Source organism: Ochlerotatus camptorhynchus, unplaced genomic scaffold (assembly GCF_037179485.1).
Source record: "Ochlerotatus camptorhynchus isolate MF236.1 unplaced genomic scaffold, CSIRO-AGI_Acam_v1.1 ptg000093l, whole genome shotgun sequence".
Classification (NCBI taxonomy): Eukaryota; Metazoa; Arthropoda; class Insecta; order Diptera; family Culicidae; genus Ochlerotatus; species Ochlerotatus camptorhynchus.
This window is the reverse complement of record NW_027040583.1, coordinates 500,751-514,751: the sequence shown is the minus strand read 5'-3', so window position 1 is coordinate 514,751 and position 14,001 is coordinate 500,751. Positions and strand designations below refer to the sequence as shown.

The 14,001-nt window shown below is 34.8% G+C and overlaps 2 protein-coding genes across 5 annotated transcripts in view; both read left to right on the top strand.

Moving 5' to 3' along the window:
- LOC135698664 (GATA-binding factor A-like) overlaps nt 1–14,001 on the top strand; it is a 444,653-nt gene that overhangs the window by 251,259 nt on the left and 179,393 nt on the right. The gene's annotated exons all lie outside the window — the stretch shown is intronic.
- Nucleotides 1–14,001, top strand: part of LOC135698660 (GATA-binding factor 3-like) — a 38,337-nt gene that overhangs the window by 16,431 nt on the left and 7,905 nt on the right. The gene's annotated exons all lie outside the window — the stretch shown is intronic.

Below are 14,001 nucleotides of genomic sequence, written 5' to 3'. Positions count from 1 at the left end.
AATCATATAAGAAGCATTCCACAATTAATTTTCAGATAATCTTTTGATAACTATTATGTCAAGTCAAGCGTCATTTCTGGTCACTGCAGCATGACCGTTTTTGTTACCGTGGAAAACAAGAAAAGAAGAAACAAATAATTATCACGTATTGCCTACCAAACATTACTATTACTATCCATTAACAAAATTTTAGATTTGAAATAACGAAGATTGATTGATCATAAAACTAAAAATCAATCAAAACGCGCGAGAAAATGGCAGATTTATTTTTCTGCTTTCTGACAGGTACTCTGAACACGTCCAGTAAATTTATAGAAGATGCCGCAGAGAATTACTTGCGCAGCATAAAATTCAGATATAAGTAGTAGCATTTTATGCGATGGTGTGTGATTTGCAATGATTAGTGAGATACACTTCATGTGCGCAATTTATTGCATAAAACTACACTAGAACTTAAATTACGCGAGCCTATTTTCTGCTAGTTTTTAAATTACGCTTACGTTAAAATTCATTAGTTTTTGCTGTGCACCGTGTGTTACTGATTGACGTCTATATGCAGCGCGCACAGCACACCTGATTACTCATAGAGTGACGGTCTGATAAGGGTGACAGGAACAACAATGCTGCTGACGGTTCAATTGATTGCATGATGAAAATTGAAATCGATTGGGATTTTTCTCGATATCACTGTAGATCAGTTCATTGAAATAATAGGATATTTTCGAATGATTTAAAGCGTAGCAGCCGCCAGCTCTTCTGGAGGATGCATGTTTGTTAGCAAGCCGAGAATTTCTGTTTCGATTTTCTTTTCTTGGTCACACACGGCGAATGAGAACGACCCAAATTTGAGTTTAGTTAACTCATAATTGCCAAAAGTACCTGAGCTCAGCGATGAAGTTTCCTGTGGAAAACCTCTAAAATTTGCAGGAAAATGAAGAAAATTGCCGAGTATTTTACTCAGTCTAGAAGTGGACTGAGTGAATCCAATTTTTACTTTTCTCATATCCGGGAAGTTTTTCCTGGACAAACCTGGAAAGATATGAGGCAGCGGCACCGGTGCAGAGTGGGACCATTCTGAAAAAAGACGGTCAATACCTTTTTCTCCCCTTTATCGTTGTTTTAAAGACTTGGTGTTTTGGAAGAAGTTTCTCGTAATAATAGTCCGAGTCTTTTGAAATAATTACCTAAATATTTATTAAGCTGGTATTACACTTGCAGAAACAATTTTTTTACTGGTTCGAGAAAATAGTTTTATGTCTTCAGCAATGTTGTAGAAAAACAATTTTTATGAAACTTTGCTCAAGACACCAGCTTCTATATCTTTATCTTTACAATATTTAAGTGAATTCTTGACAGGAGCACCTTAAAATCGCCTTTTTGTCATTTTTTGTTTTATAATCTCAAATAAACGGGGTAATATGTTCAACAAAGTTTTCAATATTCTCAAAATACACCATTTTGCTCAAGACAACGGTAGTCTATATAGCTTTGTTTGGATCATAAACCGGTTTAAAGGCAAAAAATTACAATTTTTTCAATCTTAATTTCTTTTGAGTTTGCAGGTTTTAGCAGCCTAATTTAACATGGTTTGATCAGTCATGATCTGAAGTATAGACGAGCCTAAAATCTCAATCGGGTCTGGTCGGGCAATTAGGTATTGTCAGTAATTTGTTTCTATGCTTTTGTTAGTAAATCATATTTGTATTTTTTTGTTTGTTGCTTCATACGTGAAGTTTACGATTTTCAGAGTTGGTTGGAAATGCTATACTAATATAAACGTGAAGCTTTAGTGTGATAATTTATTCTCTAGAGTATGTTCTGAAGAGGATAGGTTGATAGCTCCGTTAGAGTACGGCAGTCTGAAAATTGAATAGAAGTTGAAATGAACGAAGGGCCATTAATGCGACAAGTAAGTCAAATGCACACTTCTTTGCCTAACCCACCACATGTGTGGGGAGACTCGAAGTATCTCTTCGAATCTACAGGCCTGTGATGAGAATTTAACATAAGCGCGACAATATGCGGAAAGAAACATATCGATCAACATTTTGAATAAACATTAATTTAAAAACATCTTGAAAAGATTATTGACAAAACCTTAGTGCCCGACAACACCCGATTGAGATTTTTGGCTCGTTTATACTTCACATCATGACTGATCAAACCATGTTAAATGTGGCTGCTAAAACCTGCAAACTCAAGAGAAAATTTTATTGAAATGTTGATAATATGTTGCCTTTAAACCACTATAAAACTCAAACAAAGCGTTGTCTTCAGCAAAGTTGTGTAATTTGATGATATTTAAATCTATGTAGAACATGCCAAACCGTTTAGTTGAGAATATAAGACCAAAAAAGCCAAAACAGTGATTTTAAGGTCAAGAGTTCACTTAAATATTGTAAAGATAATGATATAGAAGTTGGTGTCCTCAGCAAAGTTTCATAAAATTTGTTTTTCTACAACATTGCTGAAGACGTAAAGCTATTATCTTGAACCAGTAAAAAATTGTTTTTGCAAGTGTAATACCAGCTTAATAAATATTTAGGTAATTATTTCAAAAGACTCGGACTATTATTACGAGAAACTTCTTCCAAGACACCAAGTCTCTTAAACGACGATAAACGGCAGAAAAAGGTATTGACCGTCTTTTTTCAGAATGGTCCCATTGTGTGGTGGTGTAGTGGTAAGCGTGATTACCTCTCACCCCAGCAGTGTGCTGTGCGCGCTGAATACAGGCGTCAACAGTAACACGTGGTGGGGTTGAATTTGTATTTTATCAAATATAAATATTATATTAACAATATGATCCACGAATATTCAGCGATAAGAAATCCTCTGTTGCCAAAAAGGCTACCAATTTATTTGTTAATCTTCACGAGGGGTAAACCAAATAATAATTTGGGTCTTATTTTAAATGTGTATATTCAATCTTATTATTTTATTTGTTGACAACAGTGACACGTCAGATAAATTATCGTGTTATAAACAAAATTAATGAAAGTAATTGGACATATATTTGAGTAATAAGCGCTATATTTTCTCCCCTTTATTGTAATTGGATGAACGTTGCTAACATTTTTCAACGCTAGATGGTGCGAGAAGCAATATTTTTTAGGACGCCATTGCAATGTATGGAAAAGGCAAGAATGGACCATATTGTTGATATAATATATTTGGTTTTATGCAACCGACCGACCCCACATTATGTGTTTAGAACAAAATTGCAACAAAACAATGAGATAGAAAGTCATTGTCAAACAGAGAGTTGCAGAGCGTTTTAAGAGGCATATTTTTATTTGAAAAATCAAAGCACTTTATTACGTATCTTTCAAAATAGTAAGGGAAAACACGTATCAAAACACCAATTTTAGACATGCTTATCTCTTAACTGTAACTAAATGCAGCTTTCTTGAAGTAGAAAGTTCACTTTTAAGTAGGAAATTTTCTAAGCTGTCCAATGGAGCCCACAATGTTGAGCTAAGTAGCATATTTTTCAATGGAGCTAAGAAGCAATGAAGACGGTAATGTTGTGCTAAGCAGTATATTTTTCGAGTTAGAGCCAATTTATGGCAAACAGAAAAAAGTTCAATTACTCAGTAATATTTGAGATTTGACCATGAACTAAAAAAGCCTCTACTCAGCGATCTTGTTGTAGAAGGGCATGTAGATTTTTTACATCAGTTCAAAGTGTGGCATAGCTAAGTTGGTAGTGTCAAGGTTTACCGGCTGTCTCGAGTTCGATTCCAGGTTCCGGTGCAGGGTAAATAATTTGGTGGTGTGCTTATCAAAATTGTGAATCAATAGCTATTAGTAGAAAAGAAACAAACCAGAAAATACAATTGTATTAGTAAACCAGGCAGTAGAAAAGTGTGAACGAGTTAGGGATTTAGGAGTTATAGTTGATTCAAAACTAGCATTCACTGATCATTATAATACAATTATCAACAAAGCAAATAACATGCTTGGCTTTATCAAACGAGTCAGTTACAACTTTCATGACCCCTATACAATAAAATCACTGTACATTTCATATGTAAGATCAATACTTGAATATTGCAGCATAGTTTTGTCACCTTTTTCCTTCACGCATGAGGAACGATTAGAATCAGTGCAAAATCAATTCTTATTATTTTCTCTTCGTAAATTAGGTTGGACAAGATTTCCTTTTCCATCTTATGAAACACGCTGCATGCTCATTAGACTGATGCAAAATTTGAAATGTTCGCTACTTGTTAACAGTACAATATGGAAAAAAGCTAGAAGACAATGAACAAAAAGTTTGGTTTTCCCATAGTTATTTCCATATAAACTTCAAATGGTTTGTGCCAAGTCAGGTAAATGAGTTCAAATTTTGGGAGGCTAATCAGGACCCAATTTGGAACCGTTTGAGCACTGCGGAGCGAAAATTTCAAATTTTGCATCACTCTAATGCTCATCAACAAAAAAAAAAAAAACTTGTTCTCAAATCAGTTCTAAATAGAATGAGTAACAAGTCTTTGAGTGAGCTTTTTTCTATTGCCTTATTAACGAGATTTTTAGTATAATGGTTAGTTCATCTCGTTTTTAAGAGAGCCTCAATTTTTTGGATTTGGACATACAAAACATCAAAATCTGCTGACTCAGCAACGTTCAAAGTGCTGTTGAAAATCGAAATCATTTGCAACAATCACTAAATTTTGTGTGAGTAAGCTAGGAATAATATAAAATGACAAAACGTTAAATATAACTCTAATGGGCTTTTTCCACCTCCGGCTACTGTGCCAATTTTACATATTACCGAACTGTTTTGGTGAAATAATTCACCGAACGCGTAATAATAAAAAAAAACAACTAATTGTATTGGCAAATCAAAGTTGACTCCCGTGAATAATAGAAGAACTATGAATGTGATGATGATTTACATATTTTCCAAGGGAGGCGTACGAGTGCAATTTAAAAATGCTTTTATTTTGCAAATGGAGCTTTTTTTAAATCTGGTTGCCGCTACAAGGGTAGAAAAGCTAAGATCTGTGTTTATAACTAAATATGAAAAAAAATATTGTTTCCATATGATACTTCTATTGAGTAGCCCTTAAGTTTTCTACTAGCGTGGCATCAACCAGATTTTATTAAAACAATTTGATCGCAAAATAAATGCATTTTAAGATTTCACTCGTATACCGGGCAAAATTTTGAAACCATCATCACTTTTATAGTTCTTCTATTCTCCACGGTGGCCAAAATTGATTTGCCAATACACATTAATGTTATCATTGATTTGCTCATAGGTGTTTGCATCATTCCTAGTTCTTCTATATGCAGAGAGATTGTGTATCATACTATCCATTCATTGTTCATATTGCCATGTATGAGGTGTTCTTTATTTAAACATAATAAATTGTGTATCTTTGACTACATCTATAAAGTGCAAACGTCATCAGAATAAGGGATTGTATGATATATGGCACTTGATCCTCTTCACCTTAGATCTACAATTTGTGTTGTTTTTGATGTTATAGACTTTCACTACACTGGTGTACACAAATGTACAGTGTGTACAGGCAACAATGGACAGATTTGGATGACATTAGCGCCCTAATATGATCTGCATATGTACAACATCAATTTTATTTTCCATGAAATTCCAACAGCCCTCTCAATTAAGCGTCAGCAAAACTGTAAACTGTGCGTCACATTCCTGAGACGACTTGAGTACCACCTGAACTGGACCATCGATCAATGTAGCGCCACCACTAAAAGCTCCATCTTCGAACATGGAATAGCTTTATCAAGAAGCAATAAATATAAAAATGTCTTAGTTTTGGTCGTTTGATTCTTTCTCCGATATAACTACAGGTTGAATCGCGTTGACCCCAAAACGGCATGCTAGAGCTCAACGAAATAGATCGGTATAATGTTCGAAGAACGTAAACTCGTGTTATCTGACCAATTTTACATAGGTTTCGAGCGTAACGTAACCCAGCTCTAATTAGATCGATTATCGCGAGAGGAAACCATGATTGTGTCCCGCGTCTAATCGGACAGCTGAAAAGTGCTAGAAACAGGTGAATCTAGGACTCGAGCTTATTTTTTATATTCAATAGATGCGATCGTGCTACTCGTTAATTGAATTATTTACGCTGTTTCACTGAAAAGGACACCGAATAACTCAATACAGACCAGAACGGAAAAGGTTACATGACAGGCCGCTGACGCCTTCGAAGGAAGAGCAGAAAATGTAAACTACAATGAAATCAATAAAGACAAAAAAGACACAAAAAGAGTCCTTTTTTTGGACAAACGTAGGCGCCTCAATTCGGCTAAGGCCATATACTCTGCGTCTGGAGCTTTTTATTGCCGACTGACCAGTATGCACTGGCTTTACCTTGATGTGTTGGCTCCAAAAGGCTTCGGTCGGTGCCACCTAGGCAGAGGTGGTTTGCCGGAAATCGCACGCCCGTAAGGTTTCAATGTCAAATGCTACGGCCAGCGGCAATGAGGCAGAAGGAGTAAGAAAGAAAGAGCGAGCGAAAATTGCGATTCTTTTCTGCTCTGTCTTATGGTCGACTGCTAATTGTGGGTGATTTATAGAATTACTTAAGGCGAGGGAGTTGAAGATAACTACCTAGGACCAACGACAAAGTGAAACCAAAGGAATTTTTATGATTTCTTGCGTTTTTATGTTTTTGTGACGGTTTTAAATTATTTTCTTGTGAGCGACAAGCGTTGAGAGAGCGTGATGCAAATTGGATGATTTATATTTGCAAACTTTCGCTATGGCTGGCATAATCTATTACGATCAAAATACAATGCTATCTCTTTTATTTGTACTATATGGCAAGAAAAAAAATAGAACCACCGTCGGCGGACAATGAAAATGTCTTGCAGCTGTACTCACACCCGTCGAAAGTAACTAAGAGCCTGAGTCAAGTTGACTCCCTCTTTTTCTTCTCATAATTATTTTACGAAACTGAGTAAATTTTGTACATAAATAAAGAGAATGAGTCAACCGGTTATCATCATTGGCATTGTAGATATGCTGAATTTCCCAATGAAATCTTGTTCATCATGAATCTCTCTGAAAATTATCGATACCGTCATTCGTATTGATAACGACTGTAAGCAAGGATCTCCTTCTATCAGAAGATATCTTATCCAATCCCGACCTACACGCTTTCCATATGTGTCTAAAGAAGTAAACACAAACAAAATGAATGCATTTGAACATTTCTTGCTAGCCAACAGCTGACCCCGCACATGGAGTTTGACACATAGTCATAAAGCACTAGGTCACTCAGATAACATCTGTTGACAGTGAAGAACGGGTGCCTAAAGGTCACATCCAGTTACTCGGCTAATTAATCGCACAATTGTTTAGGAATTTAAAACAAAAACGTTCGAACCTAAGCACATTGTTCCTTTTCTTCTTGCTACTGGTTCAGGACTTATTACTGGAGTACACGTTCGCTGGCGGGTTCTTGGGCTTTAACCATAAATGTCAGTAGCGTACCATAAAATGGGCCTTATCTTCCATATGCAATAAAAACGAAAATAAAGACGCTGATAATCGGGGCAGAATACCGCAGCAAAGAAGAAGGACCGAACAATAATTAAACACGCCTGTTTTTAAAGGCATATTTTTTTTCCCAACGTCGGACAAATTGTCGCCAAATGAAGGATTTATGAAGAGCGTGCCAGTTTGAAATAGCGCACAAAGATCAAAACAAAAAATAAATTATACTGATAGAAGAGCTTTGCGTTTTTTGTAGTTAGGAATTCTAGGGTTTATGTATGGGGTTTGTCCACACCGTAGCGCAATGGGTAGGACAACAATTTGGCTTAAAGTTCAAATCAACATTGTTTTTTTCGATTTCTTCTCTGTAATTTTAATTTTTTTTGTAGCATAGAGCTTAAAATATAATAATGTCAAAACTTTATTACCATCTTTTGAGTAATGTTTGGAACATGGACTTATGAACAAAGATTGGTTCATACTTCTCCTGTCCCCTTTTTAATGTTTATGCAGTTTAAGGGGATAATTTGATCCTTATTGTTCCCCATATGTAAGCGAATAAATACAAGACGCCTCTTATTTTTTATTTGTTTATTTTACAACAAAATCAATGTATGTTCATTTTTACACTCTACCTCACCTCAAATCATCATTTATAATGCTATAACTGTATGTAGTTTTCATATATCAGGAAAACCAAACCATCAAAATTAGATTTTTATCTTCTCATTTTGAGCCTTTTTACAATTTTCTACAGCGTATTTATCAAAAGTAGTATAATTTCATCCACGCCATGGCCGAGAGGTTGAGGATGGTCTATAGAGATTAAATTATAACTAAAAAAAATTAAATTCATTGATGTGATGGCGTTTATCAGTGGACACGCTGTCAACATATTTGATCTTGATTTTTTTTTACATTTGCAAAGATCTTGTTTCAATCAGCCACTTTTCGAAGAGGTCATTTATGGAAAACCTATCCGAGTGATATGATTCACGAGTGGCACCGGTGGTGTATTTATTTATTTATTTTATCTGTACAGTCAAAAGGTTAAAACAACCCTAATGACGAACTTAAATTAAGTAACATCGAACAGATAATGATATCACAACATTATTTTTTAACATACGTACAGACAAGTTAAAATCAAACAATTGTCAACATCACGATACATACTCTTGATGGGTTCGTGCATTCCAAATTAGTCCTAGATCTAGCTCTATAGAGAAAAGTATGGGAACGAAGGGCACGTCTGCGGCTGTTCACGTTTAGTTGACTAAGATGTTTTGGGTAATCGATATTGGATTTTCGTAAGTTGCTGACGAAACAAGTTTTGGCTATATCTCTCCTAACGTTGAGTGAACCAAGATTAATCAACCTGCATCGATCAGCATAGATGGGAGCGGTCATTCCATGGCAGATAACGAAATGCGTAACGTACGAACTTCCATTGGACGGTTTCGATTCTACTTTTTCTACTCTTTATTTGTTCCAAATTCAAAATAAATTACATTTCATTTTAACCTAGGTGCTCCAGTTACTACAGTAAGTTACCAGCCTTAATTGTTATGATATATAGCTAAGTGTTTTTACATTGTTCCTGTCTTGGCAATTCAGTATTTTAAACAGGATTTTTAAACCTGCATGTCAGTATAACAATTGATATCTTAAAACTAAAAACTTAAACTAAATCTTATCTAAGTATAAAGGGATATTTTTGCCTGAAATTATTAATTATTTTGTTGGACATTTGTTCTAAAGTCTCAACATTCGAAATTCTGATCTTTAAAAATTAATTTTTGGTCAAGTATTAATCCAAGATATTTCACTTGGTTTGACCAGGAAATTGGAACTCCGTTCATAGTGACTATATGACTACTACTAGGTTTCAAAAACGAAGCTCTAGTTGAGTTTTGGAAGCGTTAGGAGAAATCTTCCATTTTTTGTAAATAAGAAGAGAAAATATCTAAACTTTTCTGCAGTCTACTGCAAATAACACGAAGACTTCTTCCTTTAGCGGAAATGCCTGTGTCATCAGCGAACAAAGATTTGTGGCAACCCTGAGGCAAATCAGGGAGGTCCGAAGTGAAAACGTTATATACAATATAGGCCCAAGAATGCTACCCTGAGGAACTCCTGCTCTAACAGTTAGTCGATGAGATTTGGAATTTTGATAATTTACCTGCAGAGTTCTGTCAGTTAAATAATTTTGAACTAATTTCATAATATAAGGTGGAAAATTAAACTTTTTCAATTTAGCAATCAAACCTTCATGCCAAACACTGTCGAATGCTTTTTCTATGTCTAGAAGAGCAACTCCAGTTGAGTGGCCTTCAGATTTGTTTGAACAAATTAAATTGGTAACTCTTAAGAGTTGATGAGTAGTTGAATGCCCATGGCGAAATCCAAACTGCTCATCTGCAAAAATTGAGTTCGTATTGAGGTGAAGCATCATTCTATTCAAAATGATCTTTTCAAAAAGTTTACTTATTGAAGAAAGCAAACTTATTGGGCGGTAGCTAGAAGCTTCAGCTGGATTTTTATCCGGCTTCAAAATTGGAACAACTTTTGCATTTTTCCATTTATCAGGAAAGTATGCCAAATGGAAACATCTGTCAAATAATTTTACCAAGAAAGACAAGGTATTCTCTGGGAGTTTTTTGATGAGGATATAGAAAATTCCATCATCACCTGGAGCTTTCATATTATGAATTTTTTTTAGTTATAGACCTTACTTCGTCCAAATCAGTCCCCCAGGAATCATCAAACATATTTTCCCGAGAGAAAATATTCAGATAATCCCGAGCAACCTGATTCTCAATAGGACTAGTAAGACCCAAACTGAAATTATGGGAACTCTCGAATTGCTTAGCAAGTTTCTGAGTTTTTCCAAATTTGTGATCAAAATTTTACCATCTTCTTTAAGCGCTGGAATAGGCTTATGAGGTTTTTTCAAAATTTTTGTGAGTTTCCAAAAGGGTTTGGAACTCGGGTCTAATTTAGAAACATTATTTTCAAAAGTTTTGTTCCTCAGGGCAGAGAATCGCTTTTTAATTTGTTTTTGTAAATCCCGCCAGATAACTTTTATGGCAGGATCGCGTGATCTCCTACGGACATTTTTAAGACGGATCAAGAGCTGAAGATCGTCGTCCATTATAATTGAATCTAATTTAACCTCGCATTTTGGTACTGAGGCAGCTCTTGCTTCAACTATAGAAGTAGTCAGAGATTCAAGAGCATAATTTATTTCATCTTTGGTTTGCAAAGGAATGTTTGGATCGAGGTTATATTCCATAAATGTTCGATATTGCCCCCAATCAGCTCTATGGCAATTGAAAGTAGAGCTGTTGGGATTACAAATTATTTCTTGGGATATTTCAAAAGTTACTGGAAGGTGATCAGAACCGAAGTCAGCATGGGTAACCAATTGGCTACAAAGTTGACATGAATCAGTTAAGACCAAATCAATAGTGAAGGGATTTCTTGCAGAAGAAAAGCATGTTGGGCTGTTTGGATATTGAATAGTGTAATAACCTGCAGAACAATCATCAAACAGAATATTGCCATTGGAATTGCTTTGAGCATTATTCCATGAGCGGTGTTTTGCATTAAAATCACCAATAATAAAGAATTTAGACCTATGGCGGGTAAGTCTCTTAAGGTCACCCTTGAGAAAATTCTTTTGCTGGCCTACGCATTGGAATGGCAAATAGGCAGCTATAAACGTAAGTTGTCCAATTTTTGTTTCAAAAGAAACACCCAAAGTTTCAAAAACTTTGGTTTCAAATGAAGAAAGAATTTTATGTTTGATTCGTCTATGAACAATGATGGCAACGCCACCACAGGGTCCATCAAGACGATCATTTCTATAAATCAATAAATTTGCGTCCTTCCTAACCTTATGGTCAGGTTTAAGGAACGTTTCAGTTATAACGGCAATACGCACGTTATGAACTCTCAAAAAGTTAAATAGCTCGTCTTCATTATCTTTAAGAGATCGAGCATTCCCATTTAAAATAGTTAATGCTTTAAAATCCATTACTGAATTTTAAAGTCATGACAATATTATTTGCAAATTTTACCCCAATTTGAATAGCATCAAACATGGAGTTAGATTTAAGCATATCAGAAATCATGTCAATTAATGATTTCTGTAAAAATTCCACTTCAGTGAAGAGTCAAGAAGTAGAATGTAGAATGATCAGGATTTTTCAAAAGATCTCCAGCTGACCAAATATTTCAGTTAATTCTTCTGGATATTTTTTCCAAGACTTTAGATTGGTCAACTATTAGTTAATATTCCATATTTTTGAAGCGTCATAAAATCAATTTACTATAAAATATTTTATAAAACTTTTTTTGGCCAACATATGTGATTCTTAACAGTTTATTTTCCTTCTGGAAAGGTCATCTATTTTCCCACAATTTAGTGTTAGACGTCATTTGGATTAGAAGAGACATTTTTGTACAATAATATATTACATCATGCCGAGCTAGAAACGAAAATTAATTTTGGTATCCATGACAGATACGAAACGACTGCACATTGTAGTCGAAAGGCGTATCTGTCATGGATACCAAAATTAATTAAGGGGAATTAAATGGAAGATATCCCCTTTTTGCTGTTTTATTTAAGCATTCCACTAACAACCCAATTTCATTACTTCATTATGATGGCTTCCAAGCCTTTGAGAATTTTCCTTATTAGAGAATTGTATAGATTTTTCTCCTTTAATTTACTTCAATCTTTGGTTTTTATTAGTTAGGTAGGTTCCGATTCTACACATTTAAGTTACATTTTTGTACCTTTGATCTTGACATGGAATGAGTACTTAAGGGGTTTAGATTTTCGATAAGTCCTTAGTGAGAATGACACTAACTGATCATTATGGTCGAAATACGTATAAGTCATGGATACCAAAATTAATTAAGTGGAATTAAATGGAAGATAACCCTTTTTACTGTTTTATTTAAGCATTCCACTATCAACCCAATTTCATTGCTTCAAAAAGTAGTTTTTCAGTTTTTAAACAATAACACCTAAAAGAGTTGTTGGATTATTATTATAACAACTAAATTAGAGTAATCTTCGATAATGTTCAACAGATTTCTTATGATTTTATCTTGTTGGGAAGGATGATAGTTGTTCCCCTTTATTATGGTTTATTTGGTCATGACACATGGTGGTTGGTACTATCGTTTTTTTTCTTTTTTATTAAATATTGAATATTCAATTATTGTTGCGTCGGTAGAGAAGCCGTTTTAGCTTGTACATACTGATTTAATTCTCCTAGCACATATTGCGCAGAAAGCTAATAAAATTATTTAGTAGAATGCTTCATTAGACTGATGCAAAATTTGAAATTTTCACTCCACAGTGCTCAAACGGCTCCAAATTGGGCCCTGATTAGCCTCCCAAAATTTGAACACATTTAGTTAGAAACTGACATGGCACAAACCATTTGAAGTTTATATGGGAATTACTATGGAGAAACCATAATATCGGTTCATATCTATCTCAAAATTCACCAGTTAATTCTACTTTAGAAAATGATAGCTGAGCTCAGTGTTGGCAAAATCAGAAATCAATTGATATTTTTCCGCTCTCATGTGCCCGCAATATCACGCGTGATATTGGAACATAATATCATGCTTGATATTGATTTTACAAGCTCCTTTGATATTGCGAGACTATTCAAAACGTGCAAAAATGAAGCTGAGAGTTGACTCGACACAAAAATGATTCCATTGCACATCGTTTTCTAAGAAAGAGGAAGCATATGTAGTGTGCTTTTTTTTTAATCCTCACCGATGGCAGACGCGAAGGGACTGCTGCAAGCCGTTATGGAAGTTTCGGTTGCATTCGGGAGTAAAGCAAAAATCATTAAACTCAATCTCACCACAGTTTGGTGAGATTTGCAGTTGGTGAGTTTTGTTAGCTTGATATTCCGAGCTGCGATATCATAGCTTGCAAAATCAACCACAGTTGTTTGTTTGTTGATTTTTGTCTACGAAAATCAAACGTGAACTTGGGCGTTGTTGAGATTTGATTTTTTGATATTTTCTCAACACTGGCTGAGCTTGTGTTAATGATTCAATAAATAATTAATAACTATTTAATTTGACGTTTGGCTGAAAAATGATTTTGTGTAAAGTTGTAGCTGATAAAAATTCCCATAAGAATAGCAATAGAATTTTTTAACAGTACAATATTTAAAAAGAGTAGAAGACAATGAATAAAAAGTTTTGTTTTCCCATTGTTATTCCATATAAACTTCAAATGGTTAGTGCCAAGTCAGTTTCTATCAAATGAGTTTAAACTTTCGGAGGCTAATCAGGACCCGATTTGAGACCGTTTGAACACTATAGAGCGAACATTTCATACTTTCCGTCAGCATAGTCGAATGTTTAATTGCATTACTGGAAAACCACTAGAATAAAAAGTTGAAGAAATAATCTTTCCAACGGTATAAAAACATTACACAACAGATAAATAGAATCCGAGATAC